This window comes from Pan troglodytes, chromosome 1 (genome assembly GCF_028858775.2).
Source record: "Pan troglodytes isolate AG18354 chromosome 1, NHGRI_mPanTro3-v2.0_pri, whole genome shotgun sequence".
Classification (NCBI taxonomy): Eukaryota; Metazoa; Chordata; class Mammalia; order Primates; family Hominidae; genus Pan; species Pan troglodytes.
The window spans coordinates 109644432-109668916 of NC_072398.2; the positions used below are offsets into that span (position 1 = coordinate 109644432).

The following is a 24485-nucleotide window of genomic DNA, read 5'->3' on the forward strand; positions in this document are numbered from 1 at the left end:
TATTTTCTGAACTCTAATAACTATGATCTGTTCCTACAGTAGAATGGGCATTCAATAACTGGAACATGAAGGATTGCCCTACAGGGAAAGCCCAGGGTGGTCTGGGACCTCCCTGAACCTCCAGCAGATCTCATGAGACTGTCTTTAATTATCCTTTTCTCTCTCTCTCTCTCTTTCAGGCCTACAATGAACACTGTGTGGGGAAAAGAAAGAGAGATCAGATTGTTACTGTGTCTATGTAGAAAGAAGTAGACATAAGAGACTCCATTTTGTTCTGTACTAAGAAAAATTCTTCTGCCTTGAGATGCTGTTAATCTGTAACCCTGGCCCCAACCCTGTGCTCGCAGAGACATGTGCTGTGTTGACTCAAGGTTTAATGGATTTAGGGCTATGCAGGATGTGCTTTGTTAAAAAAGTGTTGAAGGCAGTATGCTTGTTAAAAGTCATCACTATTCTCTAATCTCAAGTACCCAGGGACACAATACACTGCAGAAGGCTGCAGGGACCTCTGCCTAGGAAAGCCAGGTATTGTCCAAGGTTTCTCCCCAAGTGATAGCCTGAGATATGGCCTCATGGGAAGGGAAAGACCTGGGAAGGGAAAGACCTGACCATCCCCCAGCCCGACACCCGTAAAGGGTCTGTGCTGAGGAGGATTAGTGAAAGAGGAAGGCCTCTTTGCAGTTGAGATAAGAGGAAGGCATCTGTCTCCTGCTGTCCCTGGGCTGACCCTCTCCCCACTATTGCCCTATTGTCCTGCCACATCCTCCTCTCCGAGATGGTAGAGATAATGATCAATAAATACTGAGGGAACTCAGAGACCAGTGCCTGCCGGTCCTCCGTAAACTGTAAGCTGAGTGCCTCCGTAAGCTGAGCGCCAGTCCCCTAGGCCCACTTTTCTTTCTCTATTCTTTGTCTCTGTGTCTCTTTCTCTTCTCAGTCTCTCATCCTACCTGATGAGAAACACCCACAGGTGTGGAGGGGCAGGCCATCCCTTCACTGGACAGAACCAATGTACTTCTTACATATATTGATTGATTGATGTCACATGTCTCCCTAAAATGTAGAAAACCAAGCTGTGCCCCAACCACCTCGTGTACATGTCATCAGGACTTCCTGAGGCTGTGTCACAGGTGCACATCCTCAATCTTGGCAAAATAAACTTTCTAAATTAACTGAGACTTGTCACAAATTTGGGGGGTTCATAGTCCTAAAGTCATTATCTTATTTAATGGAAAAGCATTAGGGATGTTTCTACTAACATCAGAAGCAAGACATAAATATCTATTATCTCTGCTGCTGTTAGAGATATTAGCCAGTGCAATTAGATAAGAGAAATCAGTGAAAGGCATAAGAGTGACTAAATGAGTGGTAAAACTATATTTGCAGATGATATAATAATATATGTGGAAAATCTCAGAGAATCAATAATAAAACTAACTCAAACAATAAAATAATTTACTGAAGAAGATGGATATAAAATTAACATAAAAATCAATAGCCTTCATATAAACAAACAGGGGACATAAATGGTAGAGAAAACACCATTTAAACAGCATCAAAATATATGTATTTATGAATAAATATAAGTATTTATGAATAAATTTAATGAGGTATGAAAACCTATGCATGGAAAATGTCAAAACACTCCTAACAGACAGTAATAAAAACTTGAATAAAAGGAAAGACATTCCCAGGTTCTTGGATAGAATTATAGCTTTATGAAAATACCACTTCCCCCTAAGTTAATTTATAAATGTAATACAATTCCATCAAAATATGAACAGGCTATTTTCTGGAGTTAGAGATTTTGATACTAAAGTTCATATAAAAAAAAGATGGGTAGGAATGAGGTAGAAAAACACTGAAAAAGAAAAGCTGTAGTGATTAGGCTTACCAGAAATTAAAACATTTGATAAAGCCTGGATAATTAAAACAGAGTGGTACTGGAGCACAGAGAAATAAAGAAGCCAGTGGAAGAGAATAGTCCAGAATTAGACCAAAATACATATGGAAATTTAGTATATGATGAAAGTGGCATCTCAAATCACTAGGGTAAAACATACCATATAGCAGTATAAACTCCAAGTGGATTAGTGATGTAAATATAAAAACTAAAACCACATAGTATAGAAAATAAATGGCTACATTATTATTTAGCCTTGGTAAGGAAAAGCCTTTCTAACTATGATTTAAAATCCAGGGGCAATTTTTTAAAAGATTAATAAATTTGACTGCATTTTTGTGTGTGATGAAAACCACCATAAACAAAATCAAAGAACAACTAACATATTGAGAGAAAATATTTGTAACATACACTAGAGAAAAAGGGCTAATATTCCTTATACATTAAAAAACCTTAAAAATTGAAGGACAAAATCCTGAGATGAAAATGAGGAAAAGGCATAAACAAATAATTCATTTGAAAAAAAAAGGAAAAGTTTCAAAATGGCTTTTAAACATGCAGAAAATGCTTAAACTCACTGATAATTAAGGAAATCCCCTTCTCATTTATTGAATTGGCAAAAATAAAACAAATATGAGAATACATTCTGTTGATAAGGCTTGTTGGTGAAGCTATGGGGAAATGGGCACTTTCCCTGTTAGAAATGCAAATTGGTACAACACTTTTGGAGGGATATTAGGCAATATCTAACCAAAGTGCACATACATTTCCCTTTTCACCTAGCAATCCCACTTCTAGAGTATGTATCTCTGACAATACAAAAATGTATGTGAATAAACTTGCAATTATCATTTATAATTGCAAAACACTGGAAACAACTTAAATGCCCATACACAGAAGAGTGCTTGAATAAGCTGGAACAATAACATGGAGTACTATACAAACGTATAAAAGAGTGAGGAAAGTCTCTAGAGTGGATATGGGGTGCTTTCCATGACATATTAAGTAAGGGAAAAACAACAACAAAACCCAAACCCAAAAGATGTGATTTTGAGTTATGTGATTCCTTGTGTAAGAAATCAGATATAAGAAAACACACAGGTATCTGATCCTTTATGGAAAAAAAAATCAAGAACAATAAACAGGATTTGAATAAACTCAAAGTATCTACCTCAAAACACTTATCAGCTACAAAGAGAAATACAATAACTGTATAGTTGTAACCACCCAATGGGTTCTTCCTGCCTGCTCCCCAGAGAGAGCCAATTTATCAAGACAGGGCAATTGCAATAGAGAAAGTTTTACACATATAGAACTGGCTAAACAGGAGACTAGAGTTTTATTATTATGCAAATCAACCGCCCTGAAAATTTGGAGACTATGGTTTTTTAAAGATAGTTTAGGAGAGGGGGGTGGCTAGGGAATGGGTACTGCTGATTGATTGGGGGTGCAATCATAGGGGTGTAGAAAATGGTCTTCATGAGCTGCTAAGTCCACTTCTGGGTGGAGCTGCAGGACCAGTTTGTGGGTCTGGGTGGAGCCATCCATTTTCAGAAACGCAAAAATCTGAAAAGGCATCTCAAAAAGCCAATCTTAGGTTCTGCAACAGTCATGTTATCTGCAGGAACAAGTGGGAAGTTGCAAATCTTGTGACCTCTGGAATAATGGTTGGTAATTATTTATATCTACATGTTAACAGAATTCAGGTTCCTCTCATCCTCCTAACCTGGTGGTCTTTCATCAGCTTTACACAAAGGTGGTTTAGTTTTGAGGAACAGATACAATATTTTAAACTATAAACTAAATTTCTCCCAAAGTTAACTTGGCGTAAGCCCAGAAATGAGTAAGGCATTTTGGAGGTTAAAAGCAAGATGGGGGTCGGTTAGATCAGATCCCTTTCACTGTCATAATTTTCTCACTGTTATAGTTTTTGCAAAGGTGGTTTCATAATGGAGAAAACAGCAGACACTAACCTAATGGAGTGCTCAAAATAAATAACACCATTAATAAGGCATATATCAGCATCATGAATCCCTTGGCATGATGTGCTGAAAAGGGATACAGTATCATTTCTGCGGTATTCTTGCCAAAATGGCATGACTTCACTCTAATCATGACAAAACATTAGACAAACCTAAAGTGAAGGACATTCTACCAAATTACTAATCAGTGTATTTATAGGTAGACAGGCATAAGCAGGGCAGGAGTGGGCTTTTCCCCCACCCACTAAAAATGTCAGGTGATGGTTTGGCAGTTATCACATTGCCTCTCTAAAAGTGATAAATTGGCAGCCAGCACCAGGGAGAGGCCTTTTCCTGATGGTCCACACCTGTTGCACTAAAGAGTGAACTGAGTATAGGTGCCAGGGAAACACAACTTCCTAGACATGCGCATTAGGAGATAAAATGGCAGGGTATGACCTTCCAAGGGCACGCCATGAGAAAAGGGAAGAAAGCCTCTAATGGGCATGCATACAGCTTCCTAAACACAGTGCACATGCTCATCTCCCAAGGGTAAGGAGGGCTCTGTGCATGAGGGCAGCCCCCTTTAAGGGAAGAATCATGGGAAAGAGGCCAGCCTATAAAGTCTTAGGATCAAGGTTAAACACTACAATTGACCTTCACATGCCCACTTGGGTCTCTTCCAAGCATAATTTCCTTTCTTTCCTGTTCTAAAGCCTTTTTAAATAAACTCCCACTCCTACTCTGAAAGTTGCCTTGATCTCTTTTTCTGCCTTATGCCCCTCAGTCAAATTCTTTCTTCTGAGGGGGCAAGAACTGAGGTTGCTGCAGACCTGTATGGATTTGCCACCAGTAACTCAGATACCTTCCACTGGTAACAATCAGTATCCTTCAAAGAGTGCCAAAGTTATGAAGGATAAGGAAAGACTAGGGAACTGTCACAGATTGGAGTCAACTAGGGAGAAATACAACTCAATACAATGCGGGGTCCCGGATAGGCTCCTGAGGCAGAAAAATGATATTTGGGTCTATGGCCATACCACCCTGAACACACCCAATCTTGTCTGATCTTAGAAGCTAAGCAGGGTTAGGCCTGTTAGTACTTGGATGGGAGAAAAATGATATTTGCAGGAAAACTGGTAAAGATCAGATGAAGTCTGTAGCTTAGTTAATAATATTGTACCGATGGCAATTTCCTATTCTTGATAATTAAAATGATGAGAGAGATTCAACATAAGTGGAAGCAGGGTAAGGGATTAAAGGAACACTTTCTAGTGTTTTTGCAATTTCTTAAAGTCTAAAATTCATTCAAAATAAAATAATGCTTTAAAACCAAAAATAAATAAATAAAATGGGTCTCTTCTATTAAGGGTTTTCTAGAAACCTCCATCTTTCCACCACTCTCCTATAAAAGTTTTAAAACATTTTCAAAAGCCACTTATCACTATTCTTAAACTGCCAGTGATCAAAAGGGCAGCCTCGTGGGTTGCAAATTAGTGAAGAAGAGAAAGCTAGAAGGAAGAGGAAGTGGAGCATCTGAGGGAAAGATTTTTAAATGAACTTCTTTGTGTTGCTAAATTTATTCGTATCCTGGAATGGGCTACAACCATCACAAGGACATAAAAATCATCAGGTAAATTCAAGGACTTTTTAAAAATGCATCTAATCACCTCCTGTCCAAAACATTCAAGCTTAACCTTTCTCTTGAAAATGCAATCTGCTCTTTACACCCTGCCTGCATACCAGATTCTGAGACCTAGATTGCCACAGGAGCAGAACCATCACCTTGTCCTGATTCAATAGGTTCTTGTTGTTACATTATCAGCTTAAGATCCTGGGGTATGTGGAGATGTGCCTATTCATTACTGAAGGAGTTCATGCACAATTTATGTCCTTCACATAACTTTGTCCTTAAAGGCTATTTTCTGAATCCATTTCAGTTATGTTTTCCCAACAGCCATGTTAGGAGGTGACTGTTGTTTTTGCATATTCAAAGTAAAAGAAATGAGACAAATATCTCAAAATGATTGAGGTGCTCACAATAAAAATGTAGTGGTAAAGATAGTACCAGATCTCGTGTCTGTAGCTTCTGTGCCCTCTTTCATAGTCCAGAGGACTGAGCTACTCTAGCAAATGGGTATATGAGAACTGGTGACCACAGTTAATCCAGCTGACATGACACCAGCCATTACATTCAAGTGCAGTGATGTATTTTGCATTGCTCAGCTCTTTCTACTTTTCAAAGTCCTCTTCACATATTTCATTGAATTTGATTCTCAAACCACATTGTAATGTAAGTAGAATAGCTATTTCCTTTTAGTAATCGTAACATCATGCCATTCAATATATAAATAAAGCCCCTTTATTAACATTACCTTATCTAGGTCCCACTAAAAGAAAAAATATAAAGTAGTAGTGTCCCCATTTTCTAGATAACTGAGGCTCAAAGATTGACTGGTCCAAAGACACCCAGGCAATGAAGGGGAAGATGGAATGTAAGAGCAAGTCTTTTTGACTCATTATCCAGTCATATTTCCCCCACTGTGCAATAGCTGCATAGCAAAATGAAGAAAAATTACAAGTTTCTGACTATAAGTCCAAAAATGAGTTAACATGTGATTTTATGCTAGAAGATAATCTAATGAGGTCACTCTGCTTAGCTGCTTAGCTACCGCTGTTATCCCAGTGGGACTGGGCAAGAATAGAACCAAGTCATGCAAGTAAGAGTAGCACCTGATTGGGCACTGGGCTTGGATTCAGGTTGTTATCTCTATGGATAGCTGTGGTTCACTGAGGAACCATTCCAAAGATGTTAGAAGAGCCAGATAGAACCTACATTAATTCATTGGTTAAAGCTCAGAAATAATCATGAGGTCTCTGAGACAGGAGACAATTAGACATAGGATGGCTCCTATTATACACAAAATTTCATTGAGTCAGCTCTCTCCGCTTTACTTCTTGCCCTAGTATATCTTAAATATGTGGTTTTCCCCTTGCCTAATCCAGGAGAGCTGGATTTCATAACTAACAAGACTTTAGACTTGTGCTTCACCTTTCAGCATGCTTCTGGGTTCCATGATGTCCCAGAGCCTATGTGCTTATGATTAAAAAAAAAAAAAAGAAACTGAAGAGGGACCCCAGTCTGCAGGAGTGAGATGGGCATGGGAAGAATTACATTTTCTCTGGTTCCTGGGTATGCTGAAGATGACATCCAGGAGAAAACTTCTGGCCCCTCAAACTGCCCCATAGCTCAGCCTGCAGGCTGCGACTTACAGTGACATCAGCAACATGATGGATTCCATCGCCAGCAGTCTGGACTCCAGGAGGCACCCCAGGCGTGGCTGATGTGCACAGGTAGGAGCATGTCCTCTGCGTGGCCTCTGCACTGGAAGAGCTTCAAGGCCTTTTCCTCCAGGGCTGAGGGGATTTGTGTTTCACCTCTGTTTGTTCTTGTGTACTTCTGTTTGGTGAAACTTTCAAGCACGCAGAGCAACATTCTGATAGATAGTGCAGAGAGGAACTGCGCAGCATCCTGGAGCCGAAGGTTACAAGGAAGAGACCAAAACCGGTAAAGTCACGGATGTTGTGGCCCGAACCTGTAAATCCAAACAATCTCACAGTTATGAAATGGAAAATTTGTGGGGAAAAACAAATGCTTTGGTTATTAGAGTGTTACTACATTCATAAAATGTATTTCATTTGGGGGAGTTTACACAGGGGGTAATGAGATTTTTGCTTTATGCGTTATTTATAACTGCTTAATCCAGGTACTGTGGGTTTTTTTAATTCCTTCATTTTCACAGCTACAAAACACTTCAGTATTTCTAATTTATTTCTGCTTACAATACAGATGTTCTTAATTGTGTTTCTAACTATATTTCAACCGTTACGATCACGTTTGTTTGTGTCAGCGCACAAGCCGGGGTTGTATGTGCAATACACAATAGTAAGGCTTCAAGAAGCCTGTAAAAAGGCCTCTTGTGCTTTCATTATCAACAAATTAAAATATGCTGCATGGCACTATCTTTATCATCAGTGGTTTTAATCTTTGGATAATTCCCCTGCAGTTGTGTAGGCAGAGCGACAGCCCTCTCTCAGTGTAGAAAGACTGCATGCCTTAAAATGGCACTTTTCAAGATGACCATTTGGAAACAACATTTGGAGAACATTTGGGTTATGTCCTCTAACTGAATTTCCAAGCTGTTGGTAACGGACTAAAGAAAATGTAGCCTGTACTGAATACTAAGAAAGCAAGAGTGTAAGAGCCTTGAAGGTCATGTGTAAATATTGACATTTTATTTTATTTAGTAACCAAACTGGGGCCCTTGCATTGCTTATCTTGCCATAAAAACTCCTTACTCACTTTCACTGCCCTGCAGATTGTCAGGGAAAGATCTGATCTGAGCAGCTGTGGGTGCTCTTCCTGCCATTGCTAACAAGACTGAATTTTGTTTGTGCAAAATCTGAGTCAGAGGGGTGTTCCTCCCCTCTCATCTCCACCACGGACTGATGCACCTGATTAGGTAACAGAAATTTGTGGGCTGAATGCTCATGTAGTGACATGAAAGCCAAGATGCAAAAACAGTCAGAGAAAACAGCCTCCCACTCACTCAGAGTCAAGTCAGGTGTCTAAAACCAAAGTTATCTGGGGAACCAATAACTGGCTAATTTGGCCAGAATACCCTTCTCTGTGTCCTCAGCAGCAGTGTGAGGAAGAAATACCAGCATGTCCTCAGGCCCTGTACCCTTCTCAGAAACCAGGACTCTACCTGCAGAGCTTAATCAGGGCCATATTCTGAAGGTGAGATGCAGGCAATGGCCAGGTCTCTCCCCCAGCAGCAGTGGCTAGAATGCCCCACACACTTAACAACTTCCGGGACACATTTGACTGTTGACCTACAACAGCATTGCTTTCCTCTGCCAAAGCAAAGAGCTCTGCTCATGTAGAATAGGCTGGCAGTTTGGTAACTTGCCAGGGGCTCCTGTCTCCCTACAGTGAGGTCACCAGAATTGCTTCCCTCCTGAAACACAGTCGATTGAAATGAAGGTCCAGCAGAAATTAGGGGCCAGTGAGTTAAACATGGAGGCCACTTCCAATGGTCTTTAGCCTAAGAGGTTTTCTCCAAGTGAAAAGAAGAAAATTGAATATGGGAATAAAATGATCTTTTAATGCTTCATAACTCAACTCTCTGACTTACCTCAAAAAGAGAGAAATAGTGTAAAAAGCCAACACTGTTTTCTGCCCTCTAAATTTGAGTTTTGAAAGGTGCTCCTCAAATATTAATGATCTGGTTTCTGTGCCCAAATAAATGTCATGATTTACACCTCATGCTTATGGTTGCAATCCTAATCACCCTTCCCTACGCCAGCTTTATAAGTCTTGCCCAGTTCCACTACTGAAATAGTGCACTTGGATTCAAACAACACTCAAAAACCTTGTTTTTTGTTTTGTTTCATTTTTAACTATTACTGAGTGGACAGGGTCAATCCCATTCAAAATTCCCAAGTAGACAAAATCTGTCTGTGGCCCTTCCCCTTCCCCTCACCTTCTTGGCCGCCTCCCTCCATTCCCACTGATGAACTTCCAAGCTTCCTACAGCTCCACTAGTCCTTTTCAACCAATGGAAAACAAAGCAGTTTCCTACATTAGTGTATCTGCCTTCATAAAGTAGTTTAGTGTTTTGCACAAACCAAGAGAATGTTCATTTTAAAAGCAGGAAAGAAAGATTACAGATGGAATGTCAGACACCAGGGCACCTGGATAAAATATAATTTGGGGCAGGGGAGTATATTCTCATTGTCCCTAAAGTAGATGAACCAGTCAAGTCAGTACCCATAAGGTAGGCTTGATAAATCTCAGGACCAGGCACCTCCACCCCCAACAAACACACACACACCTTTCCACTGTAATGTTTTAGGCATAGTGTATTGTAGCTCTGCCTATCTACTCAGAACCTAATGTATTCACATGAAAGTAAACTAACAGAGTCTGGCTGTCCTGGTGATTCTCAAGACCCTATTGCCTCCTCACTTACCCAAAAGGAAAGAAGCAGTAGTTTTTTTTTGTTTTTTTTTTTAATTCAAGAAACCAGTAAAAAAAAAAAATGTGTTAGTGTTTCTCCAAAACTTCTAAGTTAGAGTGGCACAATTCATTTTTTTTTTATAAAGAATTTGATTAACTCTGGTTAGCCCAGATTTGCTTCAGCCTAAAGCCCAACATCTCTTTTGCAGTGTGGTATCCTTCAGTTGCTCATACTTGAGCCAATAGAGGTGGGAGGGGAGATGGAGAAGACTGGTTTTATTTGAGCTTGTGAAAATGGCTTTTTATCAAGTTCAATGTCATAAGTTTTCTTCCACAGGAAAGTAGAATATATTTTCTGGTGAGCAATAGTTTTTTATTATATAGAAATGGTTCCTAATTCTTAGCAGACAGGGATTTGAGAAAACAGGGGAGTTCTCCCAAGTCACAACAAATAATGTGATGGTCAACGTGATAGACTATTGTACGCTTTGATAGCTAGTTTCAGACTGATTTTCTGACACATGAGAGAGGAGCAGTGCCTGCTGCCCATGGAAGGCGATTTGCTGGGAGGAGGAACACAAACATCCCCAAAGGCTACCAGGTCAACTGTCATTTTCAAAATTACCATTAAAAGTAGGCTGGTGGGCTGGGCATGGTGGCTCATGCCAGTAATTCCAGCACTTTGGGAAGCCGAGGCGGTCGTATTACAAGGTCAGGAGTTCGAGACCAGCCTGGCCAACATGGTGAAACCCCATCTCTACTCGAAATACAAAAGCTAGCCAGATGTGGTGGCTGGTGCCTGTGGTCCCAGCTACTCAGGAGGCTGAGGCAGGAGAATTGTTTGAGCCCAGGAAACAGAGGTAGCAGTGAGCCGAGATTGTGCCATTGCACTCCAGCCTGGGCGACAGAGTAAGACTCCGTCTCAAAACAAAAAACAAACAAACAACAACAAAAAAAACAAAAAAAAACCCCACAATAATTAGCTGAGTGTGGTGGTAGGTGCCTGTAGACCCAGTTAACTGGGGGTTGAGGGCAGGAGAATCGCTTGAACCCAGGAGGCTGCAGTAAACCGAGATGAAGCCACTGCGCTCCAGCCTGGGCTGCAGAGCAAGACTCTATCTCAAAAAAAAAAAAAAAAAAAAAAAGTAGGCTGGGCATGGTGGCTCATGCCTATAATCCTAGCATTTTGGGAGGCTAAGGTGGGAGGATCACCTGAGGTCAGGAGTTTGAGACCAGCCTGGGCAACATAGTAAGACCCTGTCACTACAAAAAATAAGAAACAATTACCTAAGCATGGTGGTGTATGCCAGTAGTCCAGAAATTCAAGATTACAGTGTGCTATGGCACCACTACACTCCATCCTGAGCAACAGACAAAGACCTTGTCTCTGAAAAAAAAGAAAAGAAAAAAATTATTATTAAAAGTAATAAGAATAGAAAACATAGGCTGTGTATGCTAGATTAACAAAACATTCCCCCTACAAAAGGGGGAAATTTCAATTTTCTATGAAGTTTGAAATCTATAATCATCTGGCATTATTTCCAGGCATGTAGAAAAAAATTCATTTGTCTTTTCATCTGGATTAGTTTGTCTCCATCAGTGTGTACATCAAAAGTACCTGGGGATTCTGTGGGTTTGGGGAACATTTTTTAGTTTGCTTGTTTGTTTGTTTTCAAAATATATGGTAGTATCCCACCACAAATCTATACTAAAATAAAATTTCGCAGTGTATGTCAAATAAATGTGCACTTTGAAAAATTCCCCAAGTAAAGTTTGAGATTGGCTCTTGATTCAGTGACACTAATATAAACACTTTCACTTACTTTTGAATTTTGTGGTGACCAATCTTAAGATTTGAAGCCTACACCTTCTTAACTTGGTCCATGGGGGCACAAAAGGAGAGAGAGTATAAATGCTGAGGATGACCTTAACAAAAGTGAACACAAAATTAAGAGATGTGAACCCAAAATAAAAGCAGCAAAGAACTCTGTCTTCCCTTGTCATCTTTAACTCTGCTCTATCTTGATTCTTCTCTGTGTTTTTCACAGGCTCTTCTTCCTATACCCACTCTGTAAAGTGATTTACCCCATAGCTCTCCACCCCTTTCACCTTGGATCTCTGGTCAGATAATCTCACCTTCCTCTGTGGCTTCAAAGCCATATACATTTGACTTCTGAATTCATCTGCTAGGGCAGCCATAACAAAGTACCACAGACTGACTTGGGTGGCTTAAACAACAGAAATGTATTTTCTCACAGCTTTGGAGGCTGAAAGTCCAAGAGAAGGTATTTGTGGCTTTGGTTTCTTCTGGGGCCTCTCTCCCTGGCTTGTAGATGGCTGTCTTTAGCCTGTGTCCTCATAGGACCTTTCCTCTGTGCTGGCACTTCTGGTGTCTCTTCCCCTTCTTACAAGGACATCAGTTCTGTAGAATTATGGGCCACCCTAATAACTCCATTTTAACTTATTACCTCTTAAAGACCCTAATATGGTTTGGCTCTGTTTCCCCATCCAAATCTCATGTTGAATTGTAATTCCCAGTGTTGAATGAGGGGCCTGGTAGGAGGTGATTGAATCATGGGGGGGCGGACTTCCACCTTCCTGTTCTTGTGATAGACTTCTCACCAGATCTGGTTGTTTGAAAGTGTGTAGCACCTCCCACTTTGCTCTCGCTCTGTTCTGCTGGCCATGAGAAAATGTACCTGTTTCCCCTTTGCCTTCCGCCATGATTTTAAGTTTCCTAAGGCCTCCTCAGCCCTGCTTCTGCTACAACCTGCAGAATGGTGAGTCAATTAAACATCTTTTCTTCATAAATTACCCAGTCTCAGGTATGTCTTTATAGCAGTGTGAGAAGGGACTAATACAGAAAATTTGTACCAAATAGTGAGGCATTGCTATAATGAAACCTGAAAATGTGGAAGCAGCTTTCGAACTGAGTAATGTACAAAGTTTGGAGCAGTTTGGAGGGTTCAGAAGAAGATAGGAAGAGAGGGAAGGTTTGGAACTTCCTAGAGACTTGTTGAATGATTTTGACAAAAATGCTGACAGTAATATGGACAGAGATAGCCAAGCTGGTCTCAGATGGAGATGAGGGACTTACTGGGAACTGAAGTAAAGGTCACTCTTGCTATACTTTAGTAAAGAGACTAGTGGCATTGTGGCCCTGTGCTAGAGATCTGTGGAACTTTGAACTTGAAAGAGATTATTTAGGGTATCTGGCAAAAGAAATTTCTAAGCAGCAAAGCATTCATGATGTGGCCTGGCTGCATCTAACAGCATAAACTAATATGCATGCACAAGGAGATAATCTGACACTGGAAATTACATTTAAAAGGGAAGCAGAGCATAAAAGTTTGGAAAATTTATACCCTGGCCATGTGGTAGAAAAGAAAAACCCATTTTCTGGGGAGAAATTTAAGCCAGCTGCAGAAATTTGCATAAGTAAAGAGGAGCCACATGCTAATAGCCAAGACCATGGGGAGATGCCTCGGAGGCATTTCCGAGACCTTTGCAGCCGCCCCTCCCATCACAGGTCTGGAAGCATAGGAGGGTTATATGGTTTCATGGGTCAGGCCCAGGGCCCTGCTACTCTGCACAGCCTCAGGACATGGTTCCCTGCATCCCGGCTGCTCCAGCTCTAGCCATGGTTCAAAGGGCCCCAGATATGTCTTAGGCTGCTGCTCCAGAGGGTGAAAGTTGCAAGCCTCATGGCTTCCATGTAGTGTTAAGCCTGTGGGTACACAGAGGGCAAGAGTTGAGGCTTGGGAGCCTCCACCTAGATTTCAGAAGATGTATGGAAATGCCTGAATGTCCAGGCAGAAGACTGCTGTAGGGGCAGAGCCTTCAGGGAGAACCTCTACTGGTGCAGTATGGAGGGGAAATATGGTCTTGGAACCTCCACACAAAGTTCCCACTAGGGAATTGCCTAATGGAGCTTTGAGGAGAGGGCCACCATCCTCCAGACTCAGAATGGTAAATCCACCAACACCTTTAAGTTCCATTATTTTGGAGCTTTAAGACTTAATGACTGCCTTGCTGGGTTTCTGACTTGCATAGGGCCTGTATCCTCTATATTTTGGAATGGGAGCATTTACCCAATGCCTGTACCCCCCATTGTATCTGGGAAGTAACTAACTTGTTTTTGATTTTACAGGCTCATATTTGGAAGGGACTTAACCTTGTCTCAGAAGAAAATTTGGACATGGACTTTTGAGTTAATGCTGGAATGAATTAAGACTTTGGGGAACTGTTGGGAAGGCATAATTGTGTTTTGAAATGTAAGAAGGACATGAGATTTGGGAGGGGCTGGGGCAGAATAAAATGGTTTGGCTGTGTGTTCCCACCCAAATCTCATGTCTAACTGTAATTCCTAGAGTTGGGGGAGGGGCCTGGTGGGAGGTGACTGAATCCTGGGGGTTGACTTTCCCCTTGCTGTTCTCCTGATAGAGTTCTCGCAAGGTCTGGTTGTTAGAAAGTGTGTAGCGCCTCCCCCTTTGCTCTCTCTCTTTCCTGCCAGCCATGTGAAGATGTGTCTGCTTCTTCACCTTCCACCATGATTGTAAGTTTTCTAAAGCCTCCCCAGCCATGTTTCCTGTACAGCCTGCAGAACTGTGAATCAATTAAACCTCTTTTCTTCATAAATTATCCAGCCTCAGGTATGTCTTTATAGCAGTGTGAAAACAAACTAATGCAGACCCTGTTCCCAAATACAGTCACATTCTGAGGCACTGGGGGCTGGGAATTCAACATATGAATCTGGAGAGACATGGTTCAGAACATAACAACTTCCAGTTATATAACTTTAATGCTACGTGATGACTGGCTCATATATTTGAAAAACTTTCACATGAAAAAGGGACAAGACAAGGACCAATGTGTGGAAGGTAAAAGCTGAAATTTTCAGCTGAACAAAAGGAAGACCTATGTGATAATGAGGGGGGTCTAGTTATTACGGGCTGCATTCCCTGATAGTGTGTCCCTGCCACAGGAAGGGCACAGCAGAGGCTGAGTGGACCACTATTGTGCCTGTCTTTGGGGAAATCCAGCATAAGCCTCCAAAATCCTTTTTCCTCTTTTAATTTGATGACATTAATGAAGGAATATGAGCTCACAGGGATTAAATCAAGATGATTAAAACAAAGAAGTAGAAAATATGATAACACGTCTACAGTGTGTCTACAAACATGGCATAATCAGATATGAGAAAAAGGATTTTTGTGAAATTTTAAAGTCACACCCTCCCTGATATGAGCAATACAATGGCAAGCAAGGTAGGAGAGGATGTGTTCTTTATCAAGAATGTGAGGCCTAGGGTAAAGCTGGCAGGTAAGGGTGGAGCAAGACCAACTAAGAAGCATCTTCCCTTGGAGAAAACTGTCACTCATCAAGTGGATGTCCATGGCAATCTAAGTGGAGATTTCCCCAGAGGGACGACAAATGTCAGAACCCAGGTGATTTGACATCAATGAATCTTCCTGAAAGCCCCTTGGGATGTCATCTGATGACATGAGTTAGCATTGGTGGACTAGGGTTGGAAGATCTGACTTGAGAGCCAATTTCTCTGTGTACACTAGTCAGCTGACCTAAGGTGTGTCATTGCCTTCTCTGAGTCTCAAGCTCCTCATCTGTAAGATAGAAAGAATATGGCCTTACCCTGACAGCATATTGTAAAAATTGATGAGATATGATTTAACTATAAATGTGCTATGAATTTAACCATGCAATTTAATTTATGTAACTGTGAATTGTAGACTATTATTTAAATATGTGGTATTAATATTATTGCCATGTTTTCATTTTGCCCAATGTGATTGTCAATACTGTGTGCTATAAATGTAAGTGAGCTCCTCATTAGATGCAGCATGAAAGATTCTGAGGGATGCCCTTTGATAATTTGATTTGCTCAAAAAGATACAGACTTCCTAGTCACAATGGGGAAAGTAATCCAGTGGAGGTATTCATATTCCAAAATACCACTGGGAGATACAAAGGAATAAAAAATTAAGAAATTCCATACATCAGAAGGACAAGAGCTCTTGAGGTTCTTTCAGTGGACAGTGGTTTTAGACTTCACTGTGCATTAGTTCTGTCCAAGATGCTTATTACAGATGAAGGCTCTCCTTCACTAGAAGCCCTCCCCATCACTACTCTTGATTGCATGGTTCAGTAGGACAATACTTTGAAAAACATTTCCCTGGTGAGTGAATTCAAACCCTCAGAAGAGGGATTCCATGCTTCATATAACACTATGGAGGCTTTGAAGTGTTTACCATACTTGGGTTCTATTGGCAATATCCAGGGGTGACTTGGAGTTTCCTTAAGGTTCCTCTCAAAAATTTCCATTTACTTAACTCCAAGATATGTCAAAATAAGCATTCAAGCTAAGTAAAAAATTGGTGCCTGTTAGACAAAGCCGCTTCAAGACAATGCCCTTGATCCTTCCTCCTCTCCAGGGTGCCACCCTAAACCCCTCTACCTAGAAATTTTGGATTTGCCAATTGCCCAGAAGGATGAAAGCCTCACAGTGCAATCATTGTCAAGTCCTGCTGAGCTGTGTGGGAGCTGGCTTATGTGGAACTGCCTGAGCTTCTCAGGGGCCTCCTCCTGGCACATCGAGCTCAGATGAAATGGAAGGCCTCAAAGCCCCACTCACCCCACCCTACCCACCTTCATTTATACCAGTTCACAGAAGAATAAGGAAAACAGACAAATACCGTATCTGGAAGATATCTCCAAAGACCTGAAGCCCTAAATAGGAAACTGAGAAATTTGTGGGAACCTTTAGAATTTTGATCTCTTCATACACACTGCTAGTCACTGTTACTGAGAAAGTAGCAAGACCAGCTTTTTCCATTCATTGTCATCTGCTTTTGACATGCTGGACTCACCTGCTGTGTCTCCAGATCATGTGCATGGCTGCATGCAGTCTAGGGTTCTCCACCAACAGGCAGATCCACCTCAATAAAGGAAATTACTTGAATCAGTGAGGGACAACTAACATCAGGTGACATTTTAAGGTAAACTCTTTTATGGCTATACTATTTCTGTCTTTACTAAGTATACTTGTAATCTGATCAGTAGAGTATAAGTAGCCTACTCTCTCATAATATTTTTGTAGAAATCAATACAGTGTAATCAAATTGGTGTCAATAGGTTAGATTCCTTATTTGTAATTATTGAGGGTTTTCATATCTTCATTGAAAAACTATTGGTTTACATCATGCCATTTGACTTTTGGTTCAAGTGCTTTCAAAGAAACTGATTTCTTAAAATGCATCCTTGCAAGCCTGACAGTCTAACAGTTGAAAATCTATGTCAAGACCATAAGGCAGATTAAAGATGGGTGAGAAGGCAGGGATGGGGGTAACCAAGGACAGAGATACTAAGTATACAAATAGATGTTTTCCAGCCAAAGCTGGAAGAGCAAATGGAGCAACTGCTAATAAAAAGTGGGCATGTACATTTTGATTTCAATATTTAAAAGTAGCCCAGTGTTCCATTAAAAAAAATGCAGCCACTATTCAAGGAAAAAAATGTGTGTAATATGTATGTGTGTGTTACATTAAGAAAGGAGTTCCACTTCAATTTCTGGGCTTCAAAAGCAATCATCCTTGTGATCTTTCGTTTGTGCAGTTTCATAGTCTACAAAACACTTTCACAAATATTACTTATTCATCCAACAAACATTTATTGAGTTCTTCCTCACCCCCAAGCATTGTGCCAGACACTGGAGATACAAATATCAAGAAATAATACTTACCTTCAAGAAGTCCACAGAAGCAATCTGCAATCTCTTACCCTCAACAAATTTAAGGAACAGAAATATCTTTGCAAAGAACAGAATGGGAAGATGATTTTTTAACTTATAATGCCCTGCTACAATCCAGATTTCCAAAACCCTAGGAATGATAAAGGAGAGAAAAAGATCATGAATTTCCCAATATTTTGAGAAAGCCATTATACTGCTTCTCATTCATTAGACTCCATTGCTAATCACTGGAGTTTCATACTGTTTAAGGAGGCATTCCTCCAATGCCTTTCTGAAAGTTTCTAGGGATGTCCTAATACCTATAGACATCTCCATTTGCCATACACCTGGACTGAAAGGTGATAGTATTCTCTCTCCTTAATTGTAATAGGTTAGGCATTCAATTGACAAATAAACCTTGAGTACATTAACTTAAAACATAATTGAGGATCAGCTATGATGTGTCATGCACTGATTGGAATTATAAGAGATGAGTAAGTCCATGCCCCTTGATCACAAGTAACCCAGGAAGGGAGAAATATTTACAAAAAGCTAGGTAAAACAAAATGTAAAGCAACTGCTCTCCAGTAGTGGGAAGGGCATGCCCTAGGGCAGACTTTTTCACCTAGCTAAACTTCCCAACCTCTGACTCCTGTCTTCGCCATGCTACACATGGTAGGACGAGCATCTGAAACAGACAGCTGACATGCTTTAGGCACTGTGTTGTGTGCACTTAGATTCTTCAAAATTCTGGAATGGGAATATGTCCTCTCAGCCCATTAGGAAACAAGCCAGCCTAACTTCACTTTTTAAAAAAAATCTCATCAGATTCATCTTATTTTGATAGGAATATTGAGTTAGGTGACTAGAAAGATATAGGGAATCTTGACTTGAACAAGAATTCTGAGAAAGTCTCAAGATTTCTTGCTGGTCAAGCTGGAAAATAATTTGTACCAAATGATACCACACAAGATTAATTCATAATATTTAAATGACAGTGCCCTAAGGGTGCTGGTGAGCCTAGAGGAAAGTTTCTAAAGATATTTCTTTGCCTGTGCCCTTAGCTCTGTATTATCCAAATATGTTACACAACAATTCAGATGAAGGTATAGAAATCATGCACAATTAAAATGCCAATGAATGTTTAAAATCTTAGAATATGGCAAATAACTGGCACTGTGCTGGCTCATGATAAATATATGTTTGACTTTCTAAAATGAATGAATGAATGAATGAATGGCTTATACAGGTTTGAAAAGGAACTAACACTAAAGAAATCACATGTAATGGGATAAGTTTAAGATCCTGCACTAGTATCCAAAACTAAATACTAAAGCACAACACACAAGAGGAGAGATTTTACTGAGAAGTTTAATTGGAGATAGTCATTCCCCATCCCTGAAAAAAAAAAAAAAGATACATAAACAAAACAACTCATATCCTACCTTTAGACTGCATTAATAGAAACATAATACCTAGAATGAAGGAGATGATAGTTTACTTTGCACTATTAGGTCACATCGGCGGTGTTTTGTTCAATTCTGGATGCTACACACTGAACTGACTTCAGGAAAAATAGAACAGTGAATAGGCTAAACAGCATGTGATGTGAGAAATAATTTATTGTGTCTGATTATCATTATAATCATAAAAAGAACTAAGTGCCAAGTGCTTTACATGCATTTTCTCGTTTAGTTCTCACAACATTTTGCCTATGAGGCAAGTACTATTATTATCCCCATTTCACAAAAAGAAAATAAAGGCTGAGAGAGGCCAGGCAACTTGCCCAAAGTCAGAGAGGTGATGGGGGGTGGGCAGCCAGGAATCTCAACAAGGCTTCTCTTGTTCTAGAGCCAACACACATAGGAAGGGGAGACAGAGCCGGGTGCAGTGGCTCATGTCTGTAATCCCAGAGCTTTGAGAGACCAAGGCCGGAGGATCACTTGAGGCCAGGTGTTCAAGACCAGCCTGGGTGACATAGCAAGACCGCCATCTCTACAAAAAAATTAAAAATTAAAAATTAGCTGGGTGTGGTGGCACATGCCTGTAGTCCCAATTACTCAGGAGGCAGAGGTGGAAGGATTGCTTGAGCCCAGGTGTTTGAGGCTGCAGTGAGCTATAATTGTGCGACTGCACTCCAGCCTGGGTGACAGAATGAGACGCTGTCTGAAAAAAAAGAGGAGAAGACAAATATTAGAAAGACTACCACTTGGAAATAGGATTGGTGCATAGTCATACTGACTATAAAAGGGAGCACTAAAACCAAAGAATGGGAAAATTGGCCCGTTACGTGGAAAAATGTACAGTAATTCTTTTAGGTGTCTCACACAGATCCCTTCCCAGGCTTTTCAACCCCATTTCAAATCAAATTGACTATTTCCTTGAACAAGGGCAATTATATTAATTGCAAAGAGTTTTCTGTTTGCCATCTACCAAAGGTTACAGCTCAAACATTTAAGGTAGTGTCTTTCTGTTGGCCACATTTCTATGTCTCTTTCTATTTCTATTCCTATTAACTACTGCATGGATCTGAATAATGCAAATATTAAAGATGTTAGCTTTGACTTTACAAAATATATCAGCTATAGGTGCCCTTGAAAGCCAGGACTTGCTCCTTCCCTTGGTGCCACCTTGAAACCAGGATGGGAAATTTGCAGGTCACCCTAGGTTTTGAAAAGAAGCGATCCATTTCCAAGTTGCAATCTACTTGAAATAATCTCCCCAGTTACGTGGAAGTAATTTATTCCATATTTACTTTCTGCTTTGGACTATCAAATATCTCTTCCTCTTACCCCCGGGGGCAGCATTTGGGATTAAAAAACTTCTACTACCTGCCCTGCTGGGGCTGCATTATTTAATTCTTTCATGCCTATTTAAGAGCAGGCAAAATTTGCAGCAAATGATAACTGAAGTCCCTACTAGCCCTAAGATGTATTATTCTACGTTAACTTTCTTTGTTTTAGATGTACTCTATTTCCAAAACTGTTTATTATTTTTAGCAACATTTTTTTAACAACACTGAGGCTGACCTATATAAAGTTAAGCAGCTGAAAGTAAAATATTTAAGTATCAAGTTGACCCATGCAATGCCAAACTAAAGAGTAGATGTATTGTTTATTCCAGGGTCAGACGAAGCTCAAGTGGTGCTAAACCTAGAGGTCCCCTCATTTGGGTCAAGTCTCACTTTCCACATGAATGGATTGCCACCAATGAAGGCAGCCAGGGGACTGTTTTGTTTCAAATTCCCTGTCCTGGGTGTAGCCCTCCAAATATCAGTGCTTGCTTGTTGAACTTCTTATGGAGAAGAAGAAAAGTCTTTTAAAAATAAATCTTGGACCCTCACATCTCAGAGCCATGGGCGAGCCTGACTTGCTTTTGTTTTTAATAATAGACTACCTTTTAGAGTTGTTTTAGGTTTACAGGAAAGTTAGGCAGAAAGTACGAAGAGTTCCCATATACCCTCTTCCTACCCTACCCCTACTCCCACAGTTTCCTCTATTATTAACATCTTGCATTGAACATGACTCTTTTTTTTTTTTTTTTTTTTTTGAGACAAGGTCTTGCTATGTTGCACGACCTGGACTTGAACTCCTGGGCTCGACTGATCCACCCACCACAGCCTACGGAGTAGCTGGGACTACAGGAGCACCCCGTCAGGCCCAACTGAGCATGACCTTTTGACAGAGTAGTCCAGGTTTGCTATTCTTAAGTTCCCTGACCTTAAGATGGCAAAGAATACTGTAAGGCCCATCCCTGTTCCAAATAGGACTCACTCAATCTGTAGACCTTAACCAGCTTCTAGGGCTAAGGCATTCCTCCTACTAAGAAGCCTTTGTCACAACAACAGGAACCTGACCCAGACGCAACCTCCCCTAAAAACAAGCCAGACAAGAGAGTGGGCAGGGAGCAGACAGCAGGAACAGGCTCTGGCGAGGGCCTGAGAACAGCAAGTTTCAACGTGGTACTTTTGAAGAGATTGTTGGCTACATTGTCTTATTTAATTACTGTGGCATAATCCTTACATGGCTAAACTATTTATCAAAAACAAGGCTGTGCAACAATTCAGCAAATGTCACTGTGTTGTTATTGGTGAAAGTTGCTCCCACAAACTGCTCTTTCGGGGTGTGCTGTGCTAGGAAGAGCCTTTTCCAGGTGCCTGGCCATTCTTCTGCACCAGTTTTTAATTGCTAATGAATTAAACTTTCCAAAGAGATAAGAATAATGTTGTTTTGTTTGCACACAGATTGCATGACTAACAAGGACGATATAAATAAAACCATTCCAAGCTTTATCTGTGGGTGGACAACAGTGCCTGTGTTCAAGTGAAGCCTGAGACGGCTCCCACACAAGATTAGGTTGTTATTGCGGAAGCTGAGGCTTGCACACTGTTAAAAGCCCGAGCTAATATGTTCGCTTAAGACATTATGCCTAATTATGCTATGTGTCAGTAAGGGAACCTGTTCCCCAAACGTTAAACTATCCTGAAGCACCAGTGTGGGTCTGAGCCAAGTGGACTCTGTAGGATTCTGAGCTAACTATGCTCCATGGTGTTTATGAAAATGGGTAAGATCTGATCCTGGTGCATTCTCTACCTTCAGGATGATATGTATTCCTACTTGGACCAGTAACTATCTTAACAAATATATGTGAGGAGAAATGTTTGTGCTTTTATTTTTGGAAACTTACCATAAAAATCTGCAAACATTTCCTATAAAATGCAGAGTTCTCTGTCCATTAAGTTGTTTGGGGGCACTGAGGAAGGAGATGTTTATTTATGAGTTTGTTTCCAGTTCAAAAAAGGAATGCCTTCATGAGCAGGAGAAATGACTGAGGTCTGGATTTCTGAGTCATGATTTGGGCTTGGCTCGTGGCTTTAGGAGAGTTGAACATCCTTTAGCTAATGTTTCTTGTCTCTATGCGGGTGGGGTGTGCTATGATAAGAACACTAGACTTGTTTTGGCTGAATGTTGAGTGCAAGAATCCTTTGCTGACGTAAGACCATCTAGAACTGCTAGAAATTCAGAATGGCTAGAAATGTATGTGTTGTGTGTGCCTTTCTCTTTGTTCCAACCCTAACCTTAATTGTGTGTGTGTGTGTGTGTGTGCGTGTGTGTGCACGCACATGCGGTCAAGTCAAGCAGGGTAGAAATCTGAGGCACTGGTAGCCCACTGGGATGCCTTTGTCTGGGATTCACTCACCATCAGTCAAGAGGCTTCAAAAATTAATTTAATTTGATTAATGGGAGATTGAAATCCCACACCAAGGCCTTAGGAAATCTCATGGTGAATTAAGTCACATGGATCATTTCATACCTCAAACTTCCTGTGGCTTCCAGGGAGAATCCATAATCTCCAGGAGTTGGTGAGGCAATCATTCACCCCTAGACACATCTGGACTCTGACTCCAACAGGTAGAATCTTGACTCTGTCCAGCCATCCACATCTCTACTCCCAGCCTCTTTCCATATATTTTCCAAAATACTTAAAGTCACCCTGAATGCCCCTCTTAGCACTTAATGCTCAGTATCATCATTTAAGCTCATTTTACAATTTTTCAATGTGTCTAGAAGTGTCCTCATTATTTCCTAAAACAATATCCTTTTCCCTGCACCCCACATTTCTTCCTAGAGGATGCCCATTCTCTCCTCTCCCTTCCATCAGAGCTCTAACCAAAGCCCATGGTTGCTCCCTACTCTCTGACTTCAATTCCTCATTCTTCCTCATTCTCACTTTCACTGATGCATGCTCTAATCACCTCAGTTCTCCTAGTCTTTCATCATTCTAACCCACTCATAAATACTATTTGTATTCGTTTACACACTCAGTCAAGAACTTTTTACTGTCATATCTGGCTCAACATTTTTCCTGCCTCTGTGTCAATTTGGTTCCCTTTTTTGTTCTAAATGTATCATCCACTATTCATCCTTTCATCTAAATCCATCTTTCCATCCATCTACTTCACAATTATTTATGGAGCACCTAATGGGCTTTATGGACTGCTTTAAGCACTGAGAATAAGAAGGTGAATAGGTGGCAGCCCCTATTCCCAAGGAGTTCACAGGGGAAGATGGATGCACATACATCACATGTGGTTAATTATCTGGGTGTGATAAAGGCAATGAGAGAGGAGCACAGAGGACCAGTCTAGACCAGGGCAGGGGAAGGTAATCAGAGCAGTCAGCTCCTCCTCCCCAGCCAGGCTGGTCTTTCTGCAAAACCATCACGCCTCAGTTCATGGCTTCCCATGCCGTGTACCTGAAATGCCCTTTCTATCCAAATCTTGGCTATTTTACAAGATCAGAGGTATTTTACCTCTACCTCTGGGAACTTTTGGACTTATTCATAGCATCCAATTTAGGAATTGTTTGATACATGATGCTTTGCCTTCTCAAATAGGTTACGGCTTCGAATTTAAGGAGAGATCATTGTGTCTCAGTACTTTTGTGTTCCTTACAGTGTGCTACCAAAAACAATGAATTAAAAAACAGCACATGGATAATTCATTCCTAGATTTTCCTGACCATCTTACCTTTTCTGCCAACTTGAGTAACACCTTATCTATATGTAGTAGGCACTTAATAAAATAAAGACATTGTGAGACATTGGAAAGAATAAGAACTTCAAACTCAAGTTCAAATTCTAATTCAATTACTGGCTGTTTGGACTTAGGCAACTTTATCTTTTCTGAGCCTCAGGCTCCTTAAATGCAAAATGAGGACTAATAACACAAACTTTATTTCTATTTAGGGGACGATTAAATGAATCTGTATATGTAAAATGCCTAGCACTGTGCTTTGCATATATTAAGGAATCAAAATATGCTAGATCCTGTCCCTCCCTCTATTCTTCGTCCCC

General features: G+C 40.6%; 1 pseudogene; it reads right to left on the reverse strand.

Annotated features, from left to right (window-relative positions):
* LOC129137508 (Krueppel-like factor 5) overlaps nucleotides 1-24485 on the reverse strand; it is a 58702-nt pseudogene that overhangs the window by 14095 nt on the left and 20122 nt on the right.